Below are 26742 nucleotides of genomic sequence, written 5' to 3'. Positions count from 1 at the left end.
GAATCGGTTAAAATACTGCCGAACCTGTTTGGGAGAGAATTTCCATAGGGTCCTAAGGGCCTTCAGATTTTTGTGATTAGTCCAGATTTCTTCTTTTTAAAAAATTTTTATTTACTGTATACTTTTTTTTTTCTTTGATATACATTAAAGTGTTTAAAGAACAGTGTATTGTCTGGATCAATTTGCTTATACAAAATAATAGTAATAATCATAGTAATAATCATAATCACAATAGTAATATTAATATTTACTTATATGTAATGAAAATCTGATATCATTTAGTTATACATATTAGTATCTTTTATATTCTAATTTCTAACTCTTATCTAACTACTGATAGAACAAATCCCATGTTGAAAAATATTGTTTCTTCCTTATCTTTTATTTTTTATGTCAGTCTATCCATCTCTGCACAGTCTAGTATTTTTCTAATTATATTTTCATCTGTAGGCATATCCTCATTTTTCCAATATTGTGCAAATACAATTCTCACTGCTGTCAGCACATGTAATATTAAATACGACCCTTTAATATAGTTATCTAATAATATACCTAACAAAATATTTCTGGTTTTAAGTCTATGTGTTGTTTTATCATTTTTTTCTAACCATGTATGTATTTTCATCCAAAATTTCTTTGCCTTTGGACATGTCCACCACATGTGATAAGAACCCAGTATCTGTGTAATAAAAACTGTATGTCTTTGCATCTTTCACATATCGTGATTGTATTTGCAAGTATGGCCACCATGCTATTCTTGTCATACCACAAAAAGGCGTGCCACCCAAATTGAAGATTATGTCCCTTCAAAAGTAGTAATCTTCTATGCCTCAAATTTACCCACTCTTTCACCCAGGTAAGTACAGAGGCCTGGTAATAAAGCTCCCAATCTGGCAACCTACATCCCCCATTACTTTTGGATTCTTGCAGCATTTTCAGTCTTATTCTTGCTCTCTTCCCTTGCCAAATGTATTTTAAAATTATTTTATTCAATTCCTCAAAGTATTTTTTATCTAGTTTATAGGAATTGTTTGAAACAAAAAGAGTAGTTTCAGCAGAATATTCATTTTTATAGTAGTTATTCTTCCTACCATCGATAGTTGCAGTTTTTTCCATTTCTCCAAGTCCTGCTTAATTTGTTGCGTTAATTTTGTGTAATTATCTTCTTTAACTGTTGCACATCTTGCTGTTAAATAAATTCCTAAGTATTTCACTTTCTTGACCACCTAAAGGTTTATCTTCTTAGTCAATTCATTCTTCTGTTTGTCTGTAAGGTTTTTAACCAATATTTTGGTTTTTTCTTTATTTATTTTCAATCGTGCAACTTCTCCATATTCTATTTTTTCTATTAGCTTGGGGCCAGTTTCTAGTGGTTCTTCTAAGATAAATACCAGGTCATCTGCAAATGCTTGTAGTTTGTATTTTTCTTTTTTTGATTTCCACACCTTTTATTTCTTTTCTAATATTTCTGTTTAGCACTTCTAAAGTTAATATGACATCCTTGTCTTGTACCCTTTCTTATATTGAAGTTCTCCATGGAGTTCACATTCACAATTACTTTTGTCGTTTGTTTGGAATATATTATCTTAATCATGTTTATAAATCTTTCGCCAAAGTTCATTCACTTTAATTCCTGTAGGATGAATTGCCAGTTTATGTTATCAAATGCTTTCTGTACCTCTAAAAAGACCAACACCATTTGTTTTTCAGAGTGCACTTCATAATATTCCAAGGTATCTAAAATAATTCTCACATTGTTTTTAATTTGTCTTTTAGGTAAGAATCCATTTTGGTCAGGGTGTATAAATTCATTCAAAAATCTTTTAAGTCTTTCAGCTATTATTGAAGCAAATATTTTATAGTCTGCATTTAGTAATGATATTAGCCTATAGTTCTGTATTTGTGTTAAATCCAAATCTTCTTTCAGAATTAAAGTAATGTTTGCTTCCATCCAAGTATTTGGTATCTTAAAAAGTAAAGGTAAAGCTTCCCCTCACACATATGTGCTAGTTGTTCCTGACTCTAGCGGGCGATGGTCATCTCCGTTTCAAAGCCAAAGAACCAGCACTGTCCAAAGACGTCTCCGTGGTCATGTAGCCGGCATGACTAAATGTCAAAGGCGCACGGAACACTGTTACCTTCCTACCAAAGGTGGTCCCTATTTTTCTACTTGCATTTTTACATACTTTCAAATTGCTAGGTTGGCAGAAGCTGGGACAAGTAACGGGAGCTCACCCTGTCATGCGGCACTAGGGATTTGAACAGCTGAACTGCCGACCTTTCAATCGACAAGCTCAGCATCTTAGCCACTGAGCCACCACATCCCTTTTGGTATCTTAGGTTCTAACAATACTTCATTGTAGACCTCTAGCATTGGCAGACAATGCATCTTGTAAATATTTATAAACTTCTGCCAGTAATCCATCTGGTCCTGGTGATTTGTTTTTCTTTTGTCTTTTAATTGCCTCTATCAATTTCATCATCATTATTTTTTCATTTAACATAGTTTTCACCATTTCAGGCACCTTTGGTAGTTCCGCTTATTCCAGATATTGCATTATTTTTTCCTCTGACACTTTTTCTTGGTCATATAGTTTTCTATAGAACTGGATTATTGTCTTTTTGCTCTCATTTTGATTGTGTAGAGTTCCCTTCTTGTTTTGCAATTTGTTTACGAATTTTTCCTCTTTCTCCTTTTTCAACTTGTAAGCTAACCACCTTCCTGGTTTATTGGCATTTTCAAAAAAGTTTTGGTTTGCTCTTTTAATTTATTGCCAGTTCTTCTTTCTCGGTTAAATTTAATTTATGTTCCTCACGGTCTGAAAAGCCCAAAAACCCATTCAATTTTCAAATACGAGCTTTCCCTGAGGAGTTAAACCAATCTGTTTCTCACAATTGGCAGTAGGACTCAATTCAGTCAGAAAACATAACTTTTGACACAGAACTCAGATTTGCAAAAGAAACACATATCCATGTTCCTCACGGTCTGAAAAGCCCAAAAACACATTCAATTTTCTTTCTTCTTTTTTTTTAACTTTTATTAAATATATAAACACACAAAATACACCTACACATACAAATACAAATAAGACAAATACAACATTAATAACATAAATGACATCTAAACGTAATGTCAAATTTCCTCCGACTTCAGTAACCTATGTTCCTCGATATATGTTCCTTCCTTTCGCCTTATATAATGATATTATTTTATTGATATTTAATTATGCGTTGTTAAAACTTATTTGGTACAGAATTTTGTTTTACTCTTTTAGGATTCCAGGTAGTAGTCAGATTCTTCCTTTCCTTGAATTTCCTTGGTGAGTCTGTCCATCTCAGCACATTCCATGACTTTAGATATTAATCTGTCTTATGTTGGGACTTCTTCCAGCTTCCAATTTTGTGCGTAAGCGATCCTTGAGGCAGTCAAAATATGTGTGATCAAATATATTATTTCTCTTTCATAATTACATGTAAATATGCCTAGTAGATATGTTTCCGGTTTTAGGGGTACTTTTTGAGCTGTTATTTCTTCCAATTGGGTTTTAATATTATTCCAGAATTGTTTGGCTTTGGGACATGACCCCACATGTGGTAATAATAATAATAATAATAATAATAATAATAATAATAATAATAATAATAATAATAATAATAATAATTTTATTTCTATACCGCCCTTCTCCCGAAGGACTCAGGGCGGTGTACAGCCTATTTAAAAACAGTATAGTATGGTAGTATATCCCTTTTTGTGCTTTGCATTTCCAGCAGAGTGAAGATGTATTGGGGAACATTTTGGAGATCTGTGCCGGTGGGAGGTGCCATCTATAAAACATCTTGTAGGTATTTTCTTTGTACGGTACTGATAGTGTTAATTTGCTGTTGATTTTCCATAATTTTTCCCATTTGTTTAATTCTATGGGGTATCCGAAGTTCATCGCCCACGTTATCATGTTTTTTTTGACTATTTCCTCCTCTAATTTATATGCCAATAGGAAATTATAAATTTTTGTTATTAATTTCTCGTTGGGGCCCAGTAAGATTTTGTCCAGTTGGTTTAGTTCTTTTTGTTTTTGTTTTTTTAAAAATAATCTTTATTTACATTTTCCATTAAAAAAACAAAAAATAACAACACACCATATAAATAACATACAAGACAACATAACAAATAACAAACATATCTGCAAGTACATTATATTCCGAGGGAGACAGAACGATTTATATCTCTTTATACATCAATTAGGTCTATCCGACCTCACTTTGTTAGTATAATACAGGTTTCTCAGTAAATACCTTTCCTCTTTTCAATTGGGTTGTAGCTTTCTCTTCGCTAGCCAAGTATATAATTTTTCCCAGGACAAACATGTTTGAGTTTGATCTTTATCTTTTAATTTTTTAGTCAATTTATCTGCTTCCACACAGTCCAAAATCTTTTTTATAATTGCTTCCTCCAATGGGATATTTTTATTTTTCCAAAATTGTGCGTATATCAGTCTCGCTGCTGTGATAATGTGTAGGGCTAGGTACCATAAGTCTTTTTTATATTATCCGGTTTGGAGCCAAGCAAGCATGTCTCTGGTGCCCAATCAATTTTTTGGTTTACAATCTCATTAAGACATTTTTTTATTTCTCCCCAGAACTTAACTGCTTCCGGGCATGTCCACCATTGATGATAATAGCTGCCTCTTTCCTGCCCACATTTCCAATGTTCAGCCGATTGTCCAGTGAACATTTTAGCCAATCTATCGGTGGAAAGGTGCCACCTGTATATCATCTTATAGATATTCTCTTTGTATGCCGTGGATACTACTGACTTCATATTCTCCCACCAAATCCCTTGCCATTTGTCTAAGTGAATTGAGTAACCAAAGTTTTTCCCCCAAGCGATCATTGTATCTTTGATTATCTCCTCACCTATCTCTAATCTCATTAATAATTTATAACTTTTTGTCCCATCAAAATTTTATCTAATTCTTGTAGGTCCACATGTATACCTTTCCCATATCTATCTTTCTTAAATTTAGATTGAATCTGTAGGTAGGTCCACCAGTCCACTTGTAGTCCTAGAGAATTCAATTCCTGTTTAGATTTTAAATTTCCCTGTGCATTCAATAACTCCTTGTATATTAATTTCTTTGTCGGATTGTAGATTTTGGGATATGTCAGTGCTTCCACCAGTGATATCCAGCACGGTGTTTTAATATAATATTTTTTGCTAACCTTTTCCCAGTTTCGAATTTAGATGTTTCTTATATAATGTCTAGTAAACCATTTACTTTGTGGGTTACTGTCTCGCCAGAGAGCCATATGCCAGCCCTGTTGTAGGTCATAATCTTCTAATTTAAGAAGACGATTGTTACCTAGGGTAATCCATTCTTTTACCCATACTAACAAAGCTGCTGAATAATAATTCTCCCAACAAGGTAAGCCCAGGCCCCCTCTTTCTTTTATCTCCTGCATCATCTTTCTTTTAATCCGTGGCTTTTCCCCCTGCCAAATAAATTTAGTTATTATTTGATTTAATTCCATAAAGAATTTTTTGGATAGGTTCGCTGGAGCTGTTTGAAATAAGAAATTAAATTTCAGTAGAATATAGGATTTAACTGATGTTACTCGTCCCAAAAGTGACAGTTGAATTTTACCCCATTTATCTAAATCTTTCCTTGTTTGAATTAATAGTTTATTATAGTTATCTTCTTGTATACTCGAGCATCTGCCAGATAACCAAATTCCCAGGTATTTAATTTTGTTAACTACTTTCAATCCAATCACTTCCTGTAAGCTCCTCTTATCTTCCTCTAAAATATTTTTCGTTAATAAATTTGTTTTTTTTTAATTAATCAATAATCCTGCGACTGCTCCAAATTCCTCAATCAATTCTAATAAGTATGGGCCAGATTTTGTAGGGTCTTCTAAAATGAAAGCCATATCATCCGCAAAGGCCTGGGTTTTGTATACCTGTTGTCCAATTCTAAGGCCTTTAATTCTTTCCTCATTCCTTATTTTTCGTAATAAGGTTTCTAGTGATAGAATAAATAATAAAGAGGATAGGGGACAACCCTGTCTTGTGCCTTTGCTAATAGAAAATTCTTCCGTCAAGTCCCCGTTTATCAATAGTCTGGCCTTTTGTTTGGAATAAATCGCTTTGATTGCATTTATAAATCTCTGTCCAAAACCAATATATTCTAGCTGTAATAATATAAACTCCCAGTTGACCCTGTCAAATGCCTTCTGGACGTCTATGAAAACTAGTGCGACCTGTTTACCGGGATGATCTTCGTAATATTCCAGTATATTTAACATAATTCTCAGGTTATCTCGTAATTTGCTTGATAGTAAAAAACCATTTTGGTCAATATGTATAAATTCATTCAGGAAGCCTTTTAATCTATTTGCTAAAATTGTTGTAAGATTTTATAATCGGAGTTCAGGAGAGATATTGGTCTATAATTTTTTATATCTGTCGAGGGGGGATCTTCTTTTGGAATTAGGCTAATGTTGGCCTCTCTCCATGAATGGGGAATTTCTGGTTTAGTTCTTTTTGGATTCCAAATTTCTCCATATCTGATTTGTATCTGGATTTTAATTGTAAGTATGGCCACCAATCCATTTCAAGACCTTGAGTTCTTAATTCTTCCATTGTTTTTAATTTTCCTTTTTCATTTAAGAGATCCTGATATGTTTTCATTTTATTTGTGTCCATTGTATTTGAATAGATTTGAATACATTTAGAGATCCACCGTGGGATCTTATCATAGTGGATCTTTCTAATTTCATTCCAGGTTTTGAGCAAGGTATCTCTCACAATATGTCTACGAAATTTGTTCTTGTTTTGTGGGTTTGTCTTCCCATAGGTATGCATGCCATCCCTTTGTCAAGTCGAAACCTTCCAATGTTAATGTTCGTCTGTTTTTCAATTCAATCCAATCCTTTATCCATGTTAATGCTGACGCTTTATAATAAATCTGCCAATCAGGGAGTCCCATTCCTCCTCTGTCTCGTTTATCCTGTAAATGCTTTAATTTGATTCTTGCCTTTTTTTTCTGCCATGTGTATTTTAGTATCATCCTGTCCAAGCCTTTGAAGTATGTTCTGCCCGGGTTTACTGGTATCACCCTGAAAAGGTAAAGCACTCTTGGTAAAATGTTCATTTTGATAGTGGCAATTTTGCCTAAGAAAGATAGCTGGAGTTTTGTCCACTTTTCCAGGTATTTTTCTATTTGTATTGCCAGTTTGGAGTTAGACCAATACGTACCTCACGATTGGCAGTAGGACTCAACTCAGCCAGAAAATGTAACTTTTGAAACTCATATTTGCAAAAGAAACACATATTCATGTTCCTCACAGTCTGAAAAGCCCAAAAACACATTCTTTCTTTTTTTTAATTTTTATTAAATATATAAACACACAAAATACACCTACACTTACAAATACAAATACAAATATGACAAAGCTGACGCTTTATAATAAATCTGCCAATCAGGGAGTCCCATTCCTCCTCTGTCTCGTTTATCCTGTAAATGCTTTAATTTGATTCTTGCCTTTTTTTTCTGCCATGTGTATTTTAGTATCATCCTGTCCAAGCCTTTGAAGTATGTTCTGCCCGGGTTTACTGGTATCACCCTGAAAAGGTAAAGCACTCTTGGTAAAATGTTCATTTTGATAGTGGCAATTTTGCCTAAGAAAGATAGCGGGAGTTCTCCGACAAGGGCGCCCACGGCAGTCATACTGGGGTATCGACACGTTCGCTATCCAATAGGACCGAGTCTACTGGAACTTTAGCCCGCCTCTTCCTGCTTCAGTCCCAGTTTTCCGACTCGGTCTCTATCAGGATAGCCATGTCTGTAGCGTTTCCAGTCCTATTTCTTCTATTTCGCTGTTTCTGTTGGCTTCAAAAGATTCAAAAGCTTTACCAGCGAGAAGGTTGGATTCCGACTCCGCTGAGGGTCGCCAAGCGGCGAGAGCTGTCGGCTGACAGTCTCTCCATCACGCGCACGGGCCTGCCTTGTCTTGCCCCGCCGCGCTTCGCCCTGCCCTCCCGCGCCTTCTTTCTGCAATTTTTCGGCAAATTTCTTCGGCGCCACTTTGAAGATCCGCTCAACAGCTGATCGGCGCGAGGACGCTTCCACGCCCCCTGTGTTCCCTCGCGCTCAAGCCAGATGGCTAGCGAGGCAGCAGGGCAAGCTAATTCCGCTCCGTTCTGCCGAGTTATCGGAAGGTACAGAGCTGACCTGGTGATCAGCCTTTTCCCCTCTCTGGCAGTTTTTATTTTTGGCGCTTTCTATCTCAGTCAAAATGGCGGACGCCCCTGTTGCTAGGCAGACTGGCTCTAAGGCTCAGTGTAAGAAACGCCATTGCAATGATGATCCAGGGGAGGGCCCTTCATCCAGCCGTAAAGGAAAGGAGAAATCATCCTCCTCCAAGCGCCCTCATTCCTCCAAAAGCTCTTCTCTTGCCAGAGATGAGAGCCGGCGCCATAAAGCTATGGAGAAAGCTTTCCAGAGGGCTCGCTCCAAGGCTTCTCAAGAACCTAGGCCTCTGCCAGTAGCCTCTCCTGCTTCCTTACCAGCGGATCATCCCTCCATTGCCCCCCCCCATCGCCTGATGTCTCTGTGCAAGGAGATCCCAGCGCATCTGCTGATGTGGCCTCAGTTTTTCCATCTGATTCCACAGGACCTGGGTTACAGATTCAGCAACCTTCTTCGGTCCCCATTCCAGTTCAGCCTTCTTCCGGGGCCCTTCTCTCTCAACAATGCCTCCAGGGTCACCAGGTACCTCCGGATCTGCAGCCGTCTTTGGCTGACCTGATTTCCGAGGCAATTCGCCAAGGCATAGCACAGGGTCTACAGCAACACACCGCTTCCGCCCAACCTACCCATAGGTCTTCTCGGCATCACACCTATCAGGAGGAGACCATGGCTGACGACTATGGTCAGGATTCTGAAAGCCAGGGCTCCTTATCGGAAGGGGAGATTCCTCCTGAGCAAGAGCTTTCCGAAGACGAGGGATTAGAGCCAGATCAACCGGCATTTGTGGGACTTTTTAAGCCTCACATGTTTCGCTCCCTCCTGTACAAAGCTAAGGCTGTCACCGGATTGGGTGGAGCACCCTCCACATCTGATGCCTCTTCTTCTTCTCAAACTGATTCCACGTCTGCCTTGTTTCAAGAACCTCCTGTCCATTCAGAGGTGGTCCCAGCTCCGAAATTATTTTCGGATGTTCTGAAACGACAATGGGCGTCTCCTAGGTCCCGTTCCAAACAACCTGGACAGAAGATTGTTTAATCTGGCCACAGATTTCTCCTCTCTCTTGCAGGTGCCCTCTGTGGATACACCTGTCGTGGCTCTGGCCTCTTCCGCTCCTATCACCGGACCATCTGACGAATATCTGAGACCGGAAGAAAAGAAAGCTGAGCGCACTCTTATCAAGGGTCATCAGGCCTCTGCCTGGTCGGTGCAGGCTTCATCAGCTGCATCTTTTTTCAATAGGGCATCTATTCTGTGGCTGCGCCAGCTGCAGGAACGTATTCCGGCTTCCGATCAGCGCACCCACCAAGACATTAATAAGATCGTGGCAGCGGTGGAGTTCTCCGCTGATGCTACTCTTTCCGCTGCTCGATTTTCGGCCAAAGCCATCGGATCCTCCGTGACTTCACGACGACTCCTCTGGCTCCGGAACTGGCAGGCTGACGCCAGGAACAAATGGCGCCTTGCTTCCTCTCCTTACGCCGGCACTAAGCTATTTGGAGAACAACTAGATCCCTTGCTCATCGAGACTAGGGACCATCGGAAGATTCTTCCTTCTATCTCTCGTCGGTCGGAGTATCGTCTTCAAGGATCCTATCGTTCAGCCTCTTTTCGTGGCCCCGATTCTTCCGTCTTCCAGCATCGTCATCAACGGCCCTTTTCTCCCAGGGGACCTCTGCAACAGGATGGCCAGGTCAGACAGGGGTCGCGCTTTTCCTCCAAATGGCCCTTTCGAGGTGGGAGGGGTCGCCCTTTCCGACGGCCCCGCTAGGTCCCCTCCTGACTCCCTGATTGGCGGCCGTTTAACCTTTTTCGCCGATCAATGGGATCTGTCCGTTTCTGATTGCTGGGTCAGGGAGACCATCAGATTTGGTTTGTCGCTTGAATTTCTATCCATTCCCCCTAGATACTACCTCCCTTGCCCGGTTTCCCAGGACCCGGTTAAACGGGCTCGGGTTAATGAGGCCATCCAACACTTGTTGGCCATCGAGGCCATTCAACCTGTCCCTCTTTCGCAAAGAGGTTGCGGATTCTACTCCCGTTTGTTCCTGGTACCCAAGGCTTCGGGAGGCTGGAGGGCCATTCTCGATTTGAAGTCCCTCAACCGACACATCATCTACCGTCGGTTTAAAATGCAGTCGCTGCAAACCATCTGTCAGCATTCCAAATTAGGCTCTCTTCCAGTTCTGACATGAAGACATGAAGCAAAGACCCGAAGTGCTGATTTATTGCTGAGATGAACTTTTACCTAGTTCTCTGCTTGCAACTGATAGGGTTTCCTGGGGAACGAGGGTGGGGGTCACATTCCTGTGAGAAGTACGTGCCGGGACGTAGAGATGGATTTGCATGATGGCCAATGGGATATCGGGCTGGAGAGCGGAAGAGGAGGGGGTTGGTTGGAGGAGCCAGTTTGGCAGCAATTAGAGTTAGGTATGTCGGCTATTTCTGTTCTTAATAAAAAGTGATTTATTTAGAGACTCTGCGCTTGATAATGGAACTCAATTAAGACAGAACCGAAACCTGACACCATCCTGCTCTGCATTCGTAAGGGGGACTTTATGTCCTCCATTGATTTAACCGAGGCTTACCTCCATATTCCCATCCTCCCCTCTCACCGTAAGTTCCTTCGGTTTTCTTATAACGGGCAGCATTTCCAGTATGCTGCCTTACCATTTGGCCTTTCATCTGCGCCCATCACTAAAATAATGGCGGCCCTTATGGCCCATGTCTCTTCTGTTCCTATACGAGCACTTTTTTATTTGGATGATATCCTCATCCTATCCCAGTCTCAGATTCAAGCAAACAGGGACCTTTCCTCTGTTATGGCTATTTTGCAAAGGCACGGGTTTTCAATTAATATATCTAAGAGCCATTTGTCTCCCACTATGTGTCTTAAACACCTTGGGGCCATTATCGACTCCTCCACCCTTCGGGTTTCTCTGTCACAAGAACGCCAGTCCAGTCTCTCTGACCTGGCTTCCTCAGTCAGGAGGCGGGCCTCGGCATCCCTTCTGGTCCTCTCTAGTCTGCTTGGTAAAATGGTCTCTGCTTATGGCATTGTGCCGTGGTCTCGCCTCCACAGCCGGGAGCTCCAGTGGCTATTGCTCCCTTTCCAACGGAGTTTCCGCAGCACTTCGGCATCCAGAATTGTCCTACCGCCGAGAGTTCTAGACTCGCTCAGTTGGTGGACGCCGTTGGCGGTATCCCGGGGCTCTTTCTTCGGAGAGACCGACAGGATCGTCATCACAACAGACGCCAGTCTCTCGGGATGGGGCGCCCACCTGGGGACTCGTCTCTCTCAGGGCCTTTGGTCCCCTTCGGAGCAAAACCTCAACATCAACTTGCTGGAACTACGGGCCATCTACCTGGCCCTCCTGAGCTTCGAACCTCATGTCCTTGGCAGGGATGTCCTTATTCTGACGGACAATGTCTCAGCCAAGGCACATATAAACAGGCAAGGCGGCACCAGATCTCGCTCTCTGCTGAAGGAATCGCTCCGCCTGGGGCTCTGGGCGGAGGACCACCTGTCGTCGATCCAAGCGGAGCACATTTCCGGGACGGCGAACATCTGTGCAGATTCTCTCAGCCGCCGCCTCATCGACCCTGCCGAGTGGAGTCTGTGCCCCCAACTCTTCAAGGACTTAACCTCCCGCTTCGGCACTCCGTCACTGGACCTGTTTGCTTCGAGCGACAATCATCAGCTCCCCCGCTTCTTCTCTCGCTATCCCTCCCCGGGTGCGGAGGCGGTGGACGCATTACGCAGCCCTTGGCCAGTCGGACAGCTGCTCTACGCTTTTCCTCCCCTACCACTCATCTCCAGGGTCGTACGGAAGATTCTCTCGGAGAAAGCGGAGGTCATCCTGCTTGTCCCTCACTGGCCTCGTCACCCGTGGTTTCCCGACCTGAAGTCCCTGTCAGTTGCCCCTCCATGGCGGATTCCCGACGATCGGATATCCCTACGGCAGGGACCCATCCTACACCCGGACCCGCAGTCCTTCCAGCTGACAGCCTGGCGACTGAGCGGCTCTTATTGACCAGAGCCTCCGTGCCCACGGGAGCCATCGAAGTCATCCAGGCTGCCCGTAGACCCTCCACTCAACGCATCTACGGTTCTACTTGGAGGTCCTTCTCTGATTGGTGCCGTCGTCGTTCCATTTCTCCTTCTGAGGTCTCTATCCTCCAAATTTTGAACTTCCTGCACGACGGTTTTCTGGCCAGCCTCGCTCCCAATACGCTCCGTCGCCAGGTAGCTGCTCTTTCATCGATACTACTCTGTGGTTCCAACACTTCACTTGCTCATGATCCCCTGATTCGGTCATTTTTGAGGGGCGCCACCAATCTGCGACCTCCCACGGTGCACCGATTCCCAACTTGGGATTTAAATAAGGTTTTGACAGCCCTCATGGGTCCCCCGTTTGAGCCACTGCGAGAGGTCAGCCTCAAGTACTTATCATTTAAGGTCGCCTTTTTGGTTGCTATCACCTCCGCGCGGAGGATCTCTGAACTTGCAGCCCTTTCTGTACGACCGGATCTTTGTATTTTCCATACGGACAGGGTAGTCCTCCGCCTTGACCCTGCCTTCATCCCTAAAATTAATACCATATTCCACAGGTCGCAGGAGCTCTCTCTCCCAAATTTTTGTCCAACTCCTCGTTGCCGACAGGAACATGTCTGGCATAAACTGGATGTACGAAGGGCCCTTCGGATTTATCTGCACAGGACGGCCCCCTTCTGGAGGACTGAGGCTCTGTTCCTGTCCTTTCAACCTTCGTCGATGGGATCTCGCGCCTCCTCAGTCACTATAGGTCGTTGGCTCAGGGCCACTATCTCATCAGCCTACGAGGCTCAATCCTTGGATCCTCCTTGTGGCATCACTGCACACTCTACGCGGAGCGCCTCCACCTCAGCTGCATGGGCCACCCAGGCCTCTTTGGAGGAGGTCTGCCGGGCTGCAACATGGTCGTCGGTGACTCCCTTTATACGGCATTACTGCCTTGATTCATATGCATCCGCTGACGCGGCATTCGGCAGGAGGGTTCTGCAGCAGGTCCGGCCTTTCCCGCCCTAGGAGACACCAAGCTTTGGTATGTCCCAGTATGACTGCCGTGGGCACCCTTGTCGGAGAATGGGCGTTGGTCTTACCTGATACGCCCCTTCTCGAGCAGGCACCCACGGCAGTCATCCCCACCCTTTCTGGCCGCTCCTGGTCGTTAACTGGGGTGGGAGGGCTTTTTCACTTCTTTCTTTCTTTTGCTACAGACACCACAGTCTGCTGGTCGACCTCGCCTCCAAACTGGGACTGAAGCAGGAAGAGGCGGGCTAAAGTTCCAGTAGACTCGGTCCTATTAGATAGCGAACGTGTCGATACCCCAGTATGACTGCCGTGGGCGCCTGCTCGAGAAGGGGCATATCAGGTAAGACCAACGCCCATTTTGTCCACTTTTCAATATCTTTTTCTACTTGTTTTGCCAGTTTGGAGTTAGACCAATCTGAATCTCACAATTGGCAGTAGGACTCAATTCAGCCAGAAAACTTAACTTTTGAAACAGAGCTCACATGTGCAAAAGAAACACGTATTCATGTTCCTCACAGTCTGAAAAGCCCAAAAACACATTCAATTTTCAAATACTAGCTTTCCCTGAGAAGTTAGACCAATCTGCATCTAACAATTGGCAGTAGGACTCAATACAGCCACAAAAAGGAACTTTTGAAAGAGAACTCAGATTTGCTAAAGAAACACATATTCATGTTCCTCACTGTCTGAAAAGCCCAAAAACACATTCAATTTTCAAATACTAACTTTCCCTGAGGAGTTAGACCAAACTATATCTCACAATTGGCAGTAGGACTCAACTCAGACAGAAAATTTTACTTTTGACACAATTTGCAAAAGAAACACATTCTGATAAGTAAGTTTTCCAAGGATCTTGCCCAATAATCACAGACACGATAGGCTTTGAGTTCAATGTATTTATTTACTCCATTTCTTTCTATTCAGGTACTCATTTGGAACTGGTCCTGGACTTCTGCGCACAGCCTTATATATGGAGGAGGTGGAGTCAAGGTAAGGAGGGGTTATGGGAAAGGCTAAGTGAGGGAGGAGGGATCAGTGGGTCAGTCTATGCAATGGTGTATACACAGTTAGGCATTTACTCGTAACAAATCCCCCTCTAAATGCCTAACATTCGGGGTTGATTCTATGCCCGGCATGGTCACCCCTAGTTTTGATGTGAGATATGTGTGTTGCTTGTTTGGTAATGGTTTTGTTAGAATGTCCGCGACTTGCTCAGAGGTTTCACAATGTACGGCCCTAATAAAACCTACATTTGATAACTGCCTGACATGCTTATGCTTGATGTCGATATGTCTGGACCTCTGACCCACTGCTTCTGCGTTGGAGATGTCTATGGCTGCTTTATTGTCCTCGTGGATAGTTATAGGATAAGCCGGTTTGGTCCATATTTCAGAGAGCAGGTCATCGAACCACACTAAATTGTTAGCTGCCTTTGATAGGCAGATGTACTCTGCTTCTGCCCTGGATGTGGCAACCAGGTTCTGCTTGCCAGTATACCAGTGTACCGGGCAGTTATTGATGAGGAACACGTAACCTGATGTGCTTTTCCTGCTCTTGGTATCACCTGCCCAGTCAGCGTCCGCATAGCAGGTCAGCGCCGGTTCTTTGGATTTGGATGGTTCCAGGCATAGGTATGCGTCTATGCTATGTTTCAGGTACCTGATTACTCGCTTCACCCCTTCCCAGTGGTATACCTTGGGTTCACTGACATGTCTGGATAATAAATTAACAGCTAAGCTGATATCGGGCCTTGTCCAATTGGCAATATACAGGAGGGATCCAATGACAGATCTATACAAGGTGTTGTTCTTAAATGACTCCCCCTCTTCGTGCATATGTTTCAAGAAGTCTGTTTGCATGGGGGTTTCGCATGGCTCATGTTGCATCTATGTACAAGTTCTAATATTTTCTCCTTTTGAGAAACCTTGAACCCGTTCTCTGTTTTCTCGATTTGTACTCCTAGATACTTATTGACTTTCCCTAGGGTCTTGAGTGTGAATTGTTTCCCTAGTTCTCTGGCGAATTTATCGCAATTTTGCTTGTGCTGCCCCATGTACAGGATGTCGTCTACGTAAACGAGTGCGTATTCGATCGATGTGCCCTCCCTCTTGGCGAAGAGGCAGAGGTCTGCTGATGTGGTGGTAAAACCCATGTCCCTGAGTGTTTTGGCTAGGCATTCATACCATCTTTTCCCGGACTGTCTTAAACCGTACAGTTTAGTACGGTTTGTTTAGTAGCCAAGTGACTCCCTCTTTCACGCCTTTCCCTGGGGGTGCCCTGACATATATTTCTTTGTCTAACTTCGCATGGAGGTATGCGGTTTGAACGTCAAATTGGTAGACTTCTAGGCCTAAGATAGATGCAACTACTAGGGCGCTTTTGACACTTTCTGCCCTAACTGTGGGTGAGTAGGTATCCGTGTAGTTGTCTGGATACCTTTGGGCGAGTGTAGCCTTGTAGAGGGCCTTGTTGTCTTCGAGTTCCTTGATTTTGAAAGCCCACTTTGTGCCTATGAGTGTCTTATCGGCTGGGACCTTAGAGGGGGTGTACACGTTCAGTTCGCGCAGGCTAGCCATCTCCCTTTCCATAGCTTGCTCCCACTTATCTCTCTCTACCTGCGGCAGACTAATGATTTCTTCGTATGAGTTGGGTGTTGTTCTATTTGGGTGAATGGACATGACATAATCTTTAAACCTCTTGGGCATTTTGTTTCTGTTGGGTCTGATAGGTCTCATGGGTCTTGTGTCAGTGTCGTGCATGTATTTGGCCTCCTTCTCTGTGACCGTGTCTACCTTGATGATGGGGTGGTCTTCCTTCCACCCCTTGGTGGCTACCTCATGGTGTCTTGGTCTTTGTCTGTCTTGTGTATTTGCTTCTAATGTGATGGGTTTGCTTTCGTCCCTTGATTCGTTTGTGTCTTCCTGTCTGATGAGTGTCTCGTTGAGGTGTATCTTAGACCAGTTGGCGTTCTCGTGGAACACCGCTGTTCTGGATACGATGAACCTGTTGTCCCTGTCAATGAATCTATAGCCTTTTGTGCCTGGTTCATACCCCATGAACCTTAATCTCCTGGAGACCTTGTCTCCTTTTCGCCTCAGTTGCCTGGGGATATGCACATCCGCCGTGACTCCAAATATGTGCAGGTGCGCAATCTTTGGTTTTCGGTCGTACATCACCTCATAAGGTGTTTTCCCTATTACGCTAGACCAGAGTCTGTTCAGCGTATAATTTGAGTAGTTGAGAGCTTCCGCCCAGAATGGCTGTCCTAACCCCGCATCCTCTAGGGCGCATCTCATCATTGTTTGTAGGACTCCATTCCTCTTCTCTGCGACTCCATTTTGGAACGCAGAAAAGGGAGAAGTCTTGTAGTGTATTATCCCGTGCATCTTTGACCAATTCGAGAATTCCCTCGATAAGAACTCAGACCCCCTATCTGTCATTATTTGCCTTATCTTTGTGTTGTGTTGCGTTTCCACTCTCTTATAAAACTCTTTACATTTTTGGAATACCTCGTCTTTATGATTAATGGTATACACAAAGCCATAGCGGCTGTAGTCGTCTACTATTGTCAGAAAATATCTCCTTTTGTATTTTATAGAGGGCTTCATGGGGCCCACAATGTCCATATGTACCAGGTGGAAGATAGAATTGGTAGTACGGGTGGCTTTTCTAGGTCTGGGTTTGGTTTTTAACTTAGATGATTTACATATAGAACACTCTAAGTAGTTTTTGCAGTTTTTTATTTTCAAATCACTGGTACATTCTGTCATTTTTTGGATGATTGGGAAGCTGGCATGGCCCAATTTTCTGTGTAGCAAATGGGTGCAGTCATCATGAATGGGTTTGCCTATTAGCAATTTCCCTCTGTGTGTCGTGTTGCCTTCGGTGGGGTCGTCTTCCCTGCCCCCCTCTGCCTCAACATGTGTGTTGACTTTATTCTCAGTGTTTTCTAGTTGGGCGATAACTTGGGTCTGGTTATTCTTTTTAGGGTGGAGGTATGTTAGCCCTCCATTAATGACTATTTTGCCGATGCTTTCCCTGTCTCTGGTCAGGTAGGCTTCTCCCTCTTTGAAGGTGGTCTCTATGCCCATGTCCTTGCTCAGTTTAAGCGGTGCTAAAATGTTGTGGGGTATTTCGGGTATGAGTAATACCCCCTCTACTTTGCCTATTCCGCTTATGAACGTGTTTCCTCTCCCTGTCACTAGGACCCTGTTTTGATTGGTGACCTTAATGTGGTAGTTTTCCTCTGTGAATGAGGTCAGTATCTTTATGTCATGAGTTGTGTGGTTGGTGGCTCCTGAGTCGATGAGCCATGCTTCTCCTTCTCTGGTTTGTGAGTGTGTGTGTGTGTGTTCTCCCCGATCCCATACATGGACCCTGGTTGGCTCTCCCTAGAGCTGTCCCTACTTCCCCTTCTGTTCCTTGGGTCGGGGGAGTCTCTGCGCCTGTATCTGTTGTCTGATGGGGATCTATCGGGGAGCCCCGGCTTCCTGCCTTCCCTTTGGTAGGTGTGGTCCCTTCCCCTTGAGTTTCTTGGGCAATCCCATTTGTAGTGATTCTTTGAGCCACAAGTGAAGCATTCTGGGTAGTCTAGGTTCCTGGTTTGGAACTCAACTTTCTTAGTTGGCCTGCTGTCCCTGTGGCTGATGGAGCGGTCCCTCCTTAAGCTATCTTCTGCTATTATCCTATTTGTCAGTGACTCGAGTGTGAGGTGGCCTAAGCCTATCCTATCCAGCTGCATTATAAAATTGTCCCAGCTGGAGTCCAGGGAGTTGATGACAATGCTCTTCATGCTCTCTTCGGATATATCCTCCCCCCTTTGTATCAGTTCAGTTCTTGTGGCATTCAGGTTCAGTATATGTTCACCCATGGGAGTCCCTGCTTTATGCCTGGCAGAGTGGAATTCCCTGGATATCCTTGCTGTGGTGGCAGCGCTTTTACTATAGAACAGATTAAATATTCTCTGCTGTATCTCAGACACAGTCAGATAATGGCTTAGGCTGGGGTATACACCTGGTGGGATACTTGCTATAATTAAATAGTAAGCCTTGTGATGCAAGCAATCTGTTTCTAAAGTCCAAGGTTTTGTGGGGGAGTCATCAACTAAAAACAGTAGATCCTCTTTTAAAAATAAAACCTGGAGTTGGTGATTCCACTGCATGAGGTTCGATCCATCTAATTTAAGAGTGGGAAAGTTAGCTGGTAAATTCCCTGAGTTGTGTGATGAATTACTCACAGTCTGTTGCTGCCCATGGTGTCTCAGGTGAGGGAACTCACAATATGGCTTGGGTATGCAGTTTGCAGCTCTGTACAGACTTGGATTTATGTTCCCTCCTTCTCTTCTTGTTGGAGCCGACTGAGCATGTGTGAGGCCCATTTCGCTACTGTAGCCGATGGGGGAGTAGCTGGCTGTTGCTGCTCTTAGGCCTCGGCCTAGGCCTCCAGTTGGAGGTCCCATCTCACTCCTGGGGTGTCCGGCTTCATCTCTGGAGGCAGGCATCCATCGCTGGGTGTCCGGATCCATGCAGGGGGCTGGAGAGAGTCGAGGAGGTGAGGCGGTCATAAGTCGAGGACGTGGCGGCTGCGGTGGGTCCCGATCCTTGATTGCTGGTCCCTGGGCACGTGAGTAGGCCGGGCGGAGGCCGCATGGGGGTTGAGTAGCAAGTGTGGCCTCTTCCCCTCGGGCCTCTTATGCTTGGTGCTGCGGGTGCTGGGTTCGAGTCCTGCCATCTGCATGATTCAAGCATAGTTGTTGCCCTGCGGTTGTCTTCGTGGGGGTTGGTCATCGTGTGGAGTATCTGGGGGTGTGTGCTATCATCGATGGCCCCCCCGTAGCCCCCTCGGTTTGCGGCGGTGTCTCTGGGGTGCGTGGCTGGCGTGAAGGGGTTGCGTGCAGGGCCTATCGCGGTTGCTGGGGCCTCAGGTGTCTTTCTGGCTTCGAGCTCGGGAGGCGAGCTCCAGATGCCTTGGTGTGTCCCTTCTGGGGTGCCTTTGGCTGTTCCCCCATTTGTTCTGGGGTTTCTTTCATTTCCCGCCATTGGATTTGAATCCTGGCTCCCTATTGATTGGTGGCCATCCCAAGATGGCCGCCCGGAGCATGGCGCGAAAATGGAACCGTTTGGCTCTTGGGCCTCTGCCAGGGGGTATCTCTGTCTTGCCGGTCTGGCAGCCTCGTGGTCTTGCTCCTGGGGGCTCATCGCTGCTCCCTGGTCATCTAGAAGGTCCCGGAGCTTCGCAATGAGTTCATCCTTGCTTATGGAGGCTTCTATCATTTTCTGTATGATGTCCTTTAGTTCATCTCTCTCGGGTGATCTGTCTCTGGCGTGCCTGGCTGCACTTTCTTTTGGCCTCACGCTTCAGTTTGTCTGGTCCAGTTCCTCCATCTCCAATGCAGTTGGGATTCTGGCGGTGGCACCTTCAGGTTCCCCCAGCTCTGCCATCCGCCTGGTGGTGGACCTTGTGTTCATCCTTCCTTCCATTTCCGATTTTGGTTCTGTTTATTGGGCATAACCGTCCTCTGCTGCCATTTTGATAAGTAAGTTTTCCAAGGATCTTCCCCAATAATCACAGACACGATAGGCTTTGAGTTCAAGGTATTTATTTACTCCATTTCTTTCTATTCAGGTACTCATTTGGAACTGGTCCTGGACTTCTGCGCACAGCCTTATATATGGAGGAGGTGGAGTCAAGGTAAGGAGGGGTTATGGGAAGGGCTAAGTGAGGGAGGAGGGATCAGTGGGTCAGTCTATCCAATGGTGTATACACAGTTAGGCATTTACTTGTAACACATTCATGTTCTTATGTGTCTGAAAAGCCCAAAAACAGATTCAATTTTCAAATACTAACTTTCCCTGAGGAGTTAGACCAATCTGTATCTCCCAATTGGCAGTAGGATTCAATTCAGCCAGAAAATATAACTCAACAAAAGTCACAGAACTCAAATTTACAAAAGAAACACATATTCATTTTCCTCTGTATTCTGAAAAGCCCAAAAACACATTCAATGTTCAAATTCGAGCTTTCCCTGAGAGGTTAGACCAATCTGTATCTCACAATTGGCAGTAGGACTCAATTCAGCCAGAAAACTTAACTTTTGAAACACAGTTCACATTTGCAAAAGAAACACATATTCATGTTTATCTGAAAAGCCCCAAAACACATTCAATTTTCAAATACTAGCTTTCCCTGAGGAGTTAGACCAATCTATATCTCACAATTGGCAGTAGGACTCTACTCAGCCAGAAAATGTAACTTTTGAAACAGAACTCAGATTTGCTAAAGAAACACATATTCATGTTCCTCACGGTCTGAACAGCCCCAAAAACACATTCAATTTTCAAATACTAGCTGTCCCTGAGGAGTTAGACCAATTTCTATCTCACAATTGGCAGTAGGACTCTACCCAGCCAGAAAACTTAAATTCTGAAACACAGCTCAAATTTGCAAAAGAAACACATATTCATGTTCCTCACTGTCTGAAAAGCCCAAAAACACATTCAATTTTCAAATACTAGCTTTCCCTGAGAAGTTAGGCCAATCTGTATCTCACAATTGGCAGTACGACTCAATTCAGCCAGAAAACTTAACTTTTGAAACACAGTTCACATTTGCAAAAGAAACACAAATTCATGTTTATCTGAAAAGCCCCAAAACACATTCAATTTTCAAATACTAGCTTTCCCTGAGGAGTTAGACCAATTTGTATCTCACAATTGGCAGTAGGACTCTACTCAGCCAGAAAACTTAAATTCTGAAACACAGCTCACATTTGCAAAAGAAACACATATTCATGTTCCTCTGTATCTGAAAAGCCCAAAAACACATTCAATTTTCAAATTGGATCTTTCCCTGAGAAATTAGACCAATCTGTATCTCCCAATTGGCAGTAGGACTCAATTCAGCCAGAAAATATAACTCAACAGAAGTCACAGAACTCAAATTTACAAAAGAAACACATATTCATTTTCCTCTGTATTCTGAAAAGCCCAAAAACACATTCAATTTTCAAATTCGACCTTTCCCTGAGACGTTAGACCAATCTGTATCTCACAATTGGCAGTAGGGCTCAATTCAGCCAGAAAACTTAACTTTTGAAACACAGCTCACATTTGCAAAAGAAACACACATTCATGTTTCTCACAGTCCGAAAAGCCCAAAAACACATTCAATGTTCAAATTGGAGCTTTCCCTGAGAAGTTAGACCAATCTGTATCTCACAATTAACTACGACTCAATTCAGCCAGAAAATGTAACTTTTGACACAATTTGTAAAAGAAACATATATTCATGTTGCTCTGTGTCTGAAAAGTTCTGCTTTGAAACAGAACTCAGATTTGATTTAATCTGATTTGAACATGATTTAATCATGTTCCTCACGATCTGAAAAGCCCAAAAACACATTCATTTTTCAAACACTAGCTTTCCCTGAGACCTGTATCTCACAATTGGCAGTAGGGCTCAATTCATCCAGAAAACTTAACTTTTGAAACAGAACTCAGATTTGCTAAAGAAACACATATTCATGTTCCTCACGGTCTGAACAGCCCAAAAACACATTCAGTTTTCAAATTTGAGCTTTCCCTGAGAAGTTAGACTAATCTGTATCTCACAATTGACTACGACTCAGTTCAGCCAGAAAATGTAACTTTTGACACAATTTGTAAAAGAAAAATATATTCATGTTGCTCTGTGTCTGAAAAGTTCTGTTTTGAAACAGAACTCAGATTGATTTAATCTGATTTGAACAATCATGTTCCTCACAATCTGAAAAGCCCAAAAACACATTCAATTTTCAAATACTAACTTTCCCTGAGGAGTTAGACCAATCGGTATCTCACAATTGGCAGTAGAACTCAATAGAGCCAGAAAATGTAACTTTTGAAACAGAACTCAAATTTCCTAAAGAAACACATATTCATGGTCCTCACAGTCTGAAAAGCCCAAAAACACATTCATTTTTCAAACACTAGCTTTCCCTGAGACCTGTATCTCACAATTGGCAGTAGGACTCAATTCAGCCAGAAAACTTAACTTTTGAAACAGAGCTCACATTTGCAAAAGAAACACATATTCATGTTCCTCTCTATCTGAAAAGCCCAAAAACACATTCAATTTTCAAATTGGATTGGTCCCTGAGAAATTAGACCAATCTGTATCTCCAAATTGGCAGTAGGACTCAATTCAGCCAGAAAATATAACTCAGCAGAAGTCACAGAACTCAAATTTACAAAAGAAACACATATTCATTTTCCTCTGTATTCTCAAAAGCCCAAAAACACATTCAATTTTCAAATTCGACCTTTCCCTGAGAATTTAGACCAATCTGCATCTCACAATTGGCAGTAGGGCTCAATTCAGCCAGAAAATTTAACTTTTGAAACAGAACTCAGATTTGCTAAAGAAACACATATTCATGTTCCTCACGGTCTCAAAAGCCCAAAAACACATTCAATTTTCAAATACTAGCTTTCCCTGAGAAGTTAGACCAATTTGTATCTCACAATTGACTACGACTCAATTCAGCCAGAAAATGTAACTTATGACACAATTTGTAAAAGAAACATATATTCATGTTCCTCTGTGTCTGAAAAGTCCAACAATACATTCAATTTTCCAATACTAGATTTCCCTGAGGAGTTAGACCAATCTGTATCTCACAATTGGCAGTAGGACTCAGTTCAGTGAAAACGTAACTTTTGACACGGAACTCAGATTTGCAAAAAACACATATTCATGTTCCCCTCTGTCTGAAAAGTCCAACAACACATTCAATTTTCCAATACTAGATTTCCCTGAGGAGTTAGACCAATCTGTATCTCACAATTGGCAGTAGGATTCAACTCAGCCAGAAAATTTAAATTTTGACAAAGATTTGCAAAAGAAACACATATTTATTTTCCTCTCTATTCTGAAAAGCCCCAAAACACATTCATTTTTCAAACACTAGCTTTCCCTGAGACCTGTATCTCACAATTGGCAGTAGGACTCAACTCAGCCAGAAAATTTAACTTTTGACAGAGATTTGCAAAAGAAACACATATTCATGTTTATCTGAAAAGCCCAAAAACACATTCAATTTTCAAATACTAGCTTTTCCTGAGAAGTTAGACCAATCTGTATCTCACAATTGGCAGTAGGTCTCAATACAGCCAGAAAATGTAACTTTTGAAACAGAACTCAATTTGCTAAAGAAACACATATTCATGTTCCTCACTGTCTGAAAAGCCCTAAAACACATTCAGTTTTCAAACACTAGCTTTACCTGAGGAGTTAGTCCAATCTGTATCTCAAAATTGGCAGTAGGACCCAACTCAGCCAGAAAATTTTGAAACTTTTGAAACAGAACTCAGATTTGCTAAAGAAACACATATTCATGTTCCTCACGGTCTGAAAAGCCCAAAAACACATTCAATTTTCAAATACTAGCTGTCCCTGAGGAGTTAGACCAATTTGTATCTCACTATTGGCAGTAGGACTGTACTCAGCCAGAAAACTTAAATTCTGAAACACAGCTCACATTTGTAAAAGAAAAACATATTCATGTTCCTCACGGTCTGAAAAGCCCCAAAACACATTCAATTTTCAAATACTAGCTTTCCCTGATGAGTGAGACCAATCTGTATCTCACAATTGGCAGTAGGACTCAACTCAGCCAGAAAATTTAACTTTTGACAGAGATTTGCAAAAGAAACACATATTCATGTTTATCTGAAAAGGCCCAAAGCACATTCAATTTCAAACACTAGCTTTCCCTGAGGTGTTGCACCAATCTGTATCTCACAATTGGCAGTAGGACTCAATTCAGCCAGAAAATGTAACTTTTGACACAGATTTGCAAAAGAAACATGTATTCATGTTTATCTGAAAAGCCCCAAAACACATTCAATTTTCAAATACTAGCTTTCCCTGAGGAGTTAGACCAATCTGTATCTCACAATCGGCAGTAGGTCTCAATACAGCCAGAAAATGTAACTTTTGACACACATTTCCAAAGAAACACATTCATATTCCTCTCTCTCTGAAAAGCCCAAAAACACATTCAATTTTCAAATACTAGCTTTCCCTGAGGAGTTAGACCAATCTGTTTCTCACAATTGGCAGTAGGACTCAGTTCAGTGAAAACGTAACTTTTGACACGGAACTCAGATTTGCAAAAGAAACACATATTCATGTTCCCCTCTGTCTGAAAAGTCCAACAACACATTCAATTTTCCAATACTAGATTTCCCTGAGGAGTTAGACCAATCTGTATCTCACAATTGGCAGTAGGATTCAACTCAGCCAGAAAATTTAACTTTTGACAAAGATTTGCAAAAGAAACACATATTTATTTTCCTCTCTATTCTGAAAAGCCCCAAAACACATTCATTTTTCAAACACTAGCTTTCCCTAAGACCTGTATCTCACAATTGGCAGTAGGGCTCAATTCATCCAGAAAACTTAACTTTTGAAACAGAACTCAGATTTGCTAAAGAAACACATATTCATGTTCCTCACGGTCTGAACAGCCCAAAAACACATTCAATTCTCCCTGAGAAGTTAGACCAATTTCTATCTCACAACTGGCAGTAGGACTTTACTCAGCCAGAAAACTTAAATTCTGAAACACAGCTCACATTTGCAAAAGAAACACATATTCATGTTCTTAACGGTCTGAAAAGCCCAAAAACACATTCAATTTTCAAATACTAGCTTTCCCTGAGAAGTTAGACCAATCTGTATCTCACAATTGGCAGAAGGACTCAACTCAGCCAGAAAATTTAACTTTTGAAACAGAACTCAATTTGCAAAAGAAACACATATTCATGTTCCTCACTGTATGAAAAGCCCTAAAACACATTCAGTTTTCAAACACTAGCTTTACCTGAGGAGTTAGTCCAATCTGTATCTCAAAATTGGCAGTAGGACCCAACTCAGCCAGAAAATTTTGAAACTTTTGAAACAGAACTCAGATTTGCTAAAGAAACACATATTCATGTTCCTCACGGTCTGAAAAGCCCAAAAACACATTCAATTTTCAAATACTAGCTGTCCCTGAGGAGTTAGACCAATTTGTATCTCACTATTGGCAGTAGGACTGTATTCAGCCAGAAAACTTAAATTCTGAAACACAGCTCACATTTGTAAAAGAAAAACATATTCATGTTCCTCACGGTCTGAAAAGCCCCAAAACACATTCAATTTTCACATACTAGCTTTCCCTGATGAGTGAGACCAATCTGTATCTCACAATTGGCAGTAGGACTCAACTCAGCCAGAAAATTTAACTTTTGACAGAGATTTGCAAAAGAAACACATATTCATGTTTATCTGAAAAGGCCCAAAGCACATTCAATTTCAAACACTAGCTTTCCCTGAGGTGTTGCACCAATCTGTATCTCACAATTGGCAGTAGGACTCAATTCAGCCAGAAAATGTAACTTTTGACACAGATTTGCAAAAGAAACATGTATTCATGTTTATCTGAAAAGCCCCAAAACACATTCAATTTTCAAATACTAGCTTTCCCTGAGGAGTTAGACCAATCTGTATCTCACAATCGGCAGTAGGTCTCAATACAGCCAGAAAATGTAACTTTTGACACACATTTCCAAAGAAACACATTCATATTCCTCTCTCTCTGAAAAGCCCAAAAACACATTCAATTTTCAAATACTAGCTTTCCCTGAGGAGTTAGTCCAATCTGTATCTCAAAATTGGCAGTAGGACCCAACTCAGCCAGAAAATTTTGAAACTTTTGAAACAGAACTCAGATTTGCTAAAGAAACACGTATTCATGTTCCTCATGGTCTGAAAAGCCCAAAAACACATTCAATTTTCAAATATTAGCTGTCCCTGAGGAGTTAGACCAATTTGTATCTCACAATTGGCAGTAGGACTGTACTCAGCCAGAAAACTTAAATTCTGAAACACAGCTCACATTTGTAAAAGAAAAACATATTCATGTTCCTCACGGTCTGAAAAGCCCGAAAACACATTCAATTTTCAAATACTAGCTTTCCCTGATTAGTGAGACCAATCTGTATCTCACAATTGGCAGTAGGACTCAACTCAGCCAGAAAATTTAACTTTTGACAGAGATTTGCAAAAGAAACACATATTCATGTTTATCTGAAAAGGCCCAAAACACATTCAATTTCAAACACTAGCTTTCCCTGAAGTGTTGCACCAATCTTTATCTCACAATTGGCAGTAGGACTCAATTCAGCCAGAAAATGTAACTTTTGACACAGATTTGCAAAAAAAACATGTATTCATGTTTATCTGAAAAGCCCCAAAACACATTCAATTTTCAAATACTAGCTTTCCCTGAGGAGTTAGACCAATCTGTATCTCACAATCGGCAGTAGGTCTCAATACAGCCAGAAAATGTAACTTTTGACACACATTTCCAAAGAAACACATTCATATTCCTCTCTCTCT

Source organism: Pituophis catenifer, unplaced genomic scaffold (genome assembly GCF_029215685.1).
Source record: "Pituophis catenifer annectens isolate HBS135680 unplaced genomic scaffold, rPitCat1.0.hap2 SCAF_1, whole genome shotgun sequence".
Lineage (NCBI taxonomy): Eukaryota > Metazoa > Chordata > Lepidosauria > Squamata > Colubridae > Pituophis > Pituophis catenifer.
The sequence above is the reverse complement of the archived record's forward strand: the minus strand, read 5'-3'. Positions refer to the sequence as shown.